This window comes from Bidens hawaiensis, unplaced genomic scaffold (assembly GCF_021521415.1).
Source record: "Bidens hawaiensis isolate Kalapana, Puna unplaced genomic scaffold, B.hawaiensis_p1.1 tig00019441_1, whole genome shotgun sequence".
NCBI classification, from domain to species: domain Eukaryota; kingdom Viridiplantae; phylum Streptophyta; class Magnoliopsida; order Asterales; family Asteraceae; genus Bidens; species Bidens hawaiensis.
In genome coordinates, this window is record NW_027492951.1 from 81,488 (window position 1) to 86,010 (window position 4,523).

Below are 4,523 nucleotides of genomic sequence, written 5' to 3' on the forward strand. Positions count from 1 at the left end.
ATTGTTTATTCAATTAAGCATAGGGTTAATGTACTACTGATTTAAACGAAATATAAGCATATCTAAATTACCAGATCTGATTGTGTATTGATGATGAACAACCATTACATTGCGGCGGCTAATGATGATGACGAGCAAGACCCCAAAGACAATCTGAATGCGATTAGGGTTAGGGTTTCGAATCGTGATTGCATAAAGAAGATGTAGGAGCGTTTAATTGTATTATTATGATGTATATATATCAATTTGTATGTCGGTTTATTATATTTGGGCCGAAATCAAGATCAAGATTAAAGACAAGATTGTTTTTCCAATTAAACCGGGATATAAATTCGTTTTTGATTGATAAGTGATTTTATAAGATCAATATCGACAATAGTTCAAAGATTATGGCCCAAGAATTGATATGGGTTACGGTCTACAAGTATGAATCGGGTTAACGGGTTTGGATCTGATTCTCGGGTTGGGTTAATATAAATGGACAAACCAAGTTGTTACAGTCGGGACGGCATACGCTGATTCGGATAACCTTGTCCATTGTGGTTATCCATAGGAGAGTAGTAATTGTGTCTCCCAAACCAGCTAGCTTCGGCGGGTCAGAACCCTTGATGAATTTGTAGTTACACCCGTGTGAAACACCTAACAGATATCGGATCTAAGGATTATAATAACTATAAAGGATCTAGTTCATGATGCTCTTTAATGATTATGTATTAATGTTATGTATTAGTATTAAAAGTATATATGTGTATGTATAATATTAGATTGAATACGTTAATGAAGCTTGAGAGAACAATTGGATAGAGGTTCGATAATATTAAACTCAAAACGTAAATTAACAGTGGAATGAACCACTATATATAGAAGATGGGTCTAGTTCGTTACACATTCCGTAACAAACTAGCCACCCACTTCTTTACAATACATTAAATAATCAAACATAACGAATCACCCCCTGATTCGTTAAACATCCTTAACGAATCAGGAGGGAACATAACTTAAGTCTAGTTCGTTAAACATCCTTAACGAACTAGATGACTTCCTTAACGAACTAACTCAATATCTTAATAATTATTACATTAATTAAACGATAAATACATTAACGATAACTACAAAGACTCGAGACGCAAAATCGTGTACTAACAGACACCCCCTCATCTTGAGCTCTTTGTCTGTAACTTACTTGAAGCGCTTACTTTGCCAATCTCTGCAACTGTGAATACCATGCTCATGACACACACGAACAACACGCTGAAACTGCATTCCTCAGTCTTAGTCTTCACGGCGCTCAAATAAAATCTTATTCTTGAAAAGCACGTCGTTGTCGGTCTCTGTCAAGTTCACGAGCCACATCGGATCGATGATTTTTATCAGCTCGGTCTTTAACCCTTTACCCAAGACAATAACGGCCTCACTAGTTCGGTTGTCGTAGTACCAGCGGTTGAATGATAAATACATATGTTGATTCAACGTCTTCACCGGCCTACGCTTCATAGTCTTTGGCGGCTTTACTTTAAGAACCAACTTCCTCCAACCCGTCCTTGGATCAATCTCATTGATGCTCTTGCGAGTTGGAACCTGTGGTTTGAAAAACTTAAAACCATGGTTGACTTCGAACAGCAGATGTTGATGAAACCAGTCTGCATGTCGATTTCCCCCACGATTCATGAATGGTCTACACGCGAGGGTACGAACATCCCGACGCTGTAAAGAGAGAACATCGGTAATCTTCTCAAAGTATTGGATCCCTCTCTCCCATTTAACAATACAAACTTTCAAATCAGGATCAAAGAGCCATGAAATAATATCACCTTGAACTTTAGACACAGTCTTGAAGGATGTCATCTGATTTGCTTGGGCTCGAGCAACAGCTTCAACCTTCTGCTCTTGATCCACATACCGATAAGCCTCAATAATTTTACGAGACTTCTTGTTGCGATAACCAAACCATTTTTGAATATCAGCCAATGAAGGATCACCAATCGATTCAAATCTTGTATCTACAACACTCTTGCCCTTTGATCTCTTTTCCAAGTGATCCTCAGCTGCTTTGACCATTTCCTCAGTAAACACCGGAGCACCCTGATCAACATTGGTATGTTGAAATAGATCAGGGTATTCCTCAGTTGTCATATCCTCGATCTCCACCTCCTCGTCTTCATAAATAAAGGTTGTATTCATCTAAACAGTTGGATCATTTAAGATCTCTTCATCGTTCTCGACTTCCACATCAGGCTCAGCTTCTAACACGGTCAAATCATCATCATTTAAGCCAAGTAGTAACGAAATCTGCTCTCGTGTTAGTGCCCTTTCTACAAACTGTCCCTCCTCAATCTCATCCTTATTCACAACACTTCTAACCACCCCGATCCATCAACAAAGATGACAGTGTTAGCTTCAATCATCTCAATGGGTTTGGCGGCTGTATAGTCACGATACACAATAATCTGCATTCCTGAATCATCAGCAGCACTTGTACCCGCACTAGAGGATGAGTCGTGAGCTTGTTTGGGCTCACTTCCTCCAGCACCCGACACATCTGGATCTTCATCGTCATTTTTGAGTTTCTTTAGTGCGTCGTCCTTGCAAGTCAATTGCATGATAAGGTCTTCTTGCTCTTTCAGCTTCACCCCCTGAGACGTTAAAATATCACGAAGGGCTTTTGTCTCCTTTTAACAGAAAGAGACATAACTTAACAGCTTTTTTCTGATTCTCCATGAGACGTTCTTGATTCAGACGATCAGCAGACATTTGATTTTCATAGAGATGAAGTAAGCTTAAAAGCATGTTTGTCTGCTGATCCTAAGACATTGCATGAAATGATGGAAGGATAGGTTGAACTGGACCTTGTGGACGATTAAGTCTCATAAATGAGATGTCCAACGGTGGTGGAGGCAACATCATCTGTGTAGGAGAGACCACCGAGGTAGCAGTTGGAGGTCTTGGCAAAGTGGATAATACTAAATGTGGAATCAGGCCAAGCCTAGGATCCGACGTCAGCGTGGTTGTCAATGTAAGTTCCGGGGGGCTAGTTGTAAGCGGCACCACCGGTCGTTGAGTAATAGACGTACTTGGATGTTGAACTCCAAACAATACACCAGCTACAGCAGTCACTCTACGTTTCGAGGATCCTTCAACAGCTAACTTTTTCCGTTTTCTCTTGCATTGAGCAGCAATAGTAGCAGCTAAAGCCGCCTCAACCGCAGCTTGTTGTTCAGCAATAGCAGCACCATTACCCCCATCACCACCATTACCCCCATCACCACCATCATCATCATTATCATTACCCTCGTTCCCACCTGGTCCCTCATCACGCTCAAAATCCGAATCATTACGGATCCAACGATCATTATCAGGACATACATAATCTGGATTCACCAGATGACCAATCAAACGTTTGGTTTGTGGAGGATCTTTTCTATAAATCTTCATCCGTCGTACAGTATCAGCCGACATATGCTCCAGTGGTAACACACCGTCTACCAATGTTCGATCGATAACCAGATTAGGAATCAAATCTTCAATAATCAACTGGAGGAAACGAGGATACATGAGAAACTTCTTTCGTTGAACCATCTGAAGGCATTGTTCCTTAAGATGATAAAAAATCATTTCTGAGAAGTTGAAAGGCTTGTTCAAGATCAAAGCAACAAATGTCGATTGTAGCATAATCCGGCATTCATCGAAACCAGCTTTACGACCTCCTAAGAAATGGATTAGTACATGCAATAAATACTTGTACGTTGGGCATAATCCATTCTTGTTATACATGGATGCTTCAATGTCACCACCATAGAATACTCTACAAAACAAACCCTTGATCAACCTTTTATCAAACTCACACGGATGATTAATAGTATCTCCAAACCGAAGCACTCGTCGGCTTCAATATGGTTCTCAACTTCAACATACTTGGCCGTATTCCAGAATTGACGTATAATTCTAAGATAAATTTTCGGCCGAGCAGTCACAGCAAAGTGTTTAACCGAACGTTTAATAAACGTTAGTAGATCCCCAAATACATATTCATCGGCAAAATTCGTACTGACAAAAGCACAGATATTATGCTTATTGTCGTACGGAAGCATCGGTATCTCTTGTTCTTGCTGTTGTTGTTGTTGATCAGCAACCGGGGGATCTTGTTCCATGTTATCGGCCATAATACTGTATATACATAGTATGAAATCGGTAATAATACTTAGATAATTAATATATATATATATATGTATATATATATATATATATATATAATTAAAAGATTACAATTAAGCCAATTTATAAATACTTTTAATTTAAAAATATAATAATTATGTCATTCGTTTAAAAATCAGATTCGTTATGACGAATGGCAATTCGTTATAACAAATCAGCTACTTCGCTATCAAGTAAATGGTTAATGAATTAGGACTAACGAATTACTATGAAAAGTTAACGAATTAAAGTCTAATTCGTTATAAATAACGAATGCAAATCTGATTCGTTATAAATATTGAGTCGTTATCCTGATTCGTGTGAATTGCATA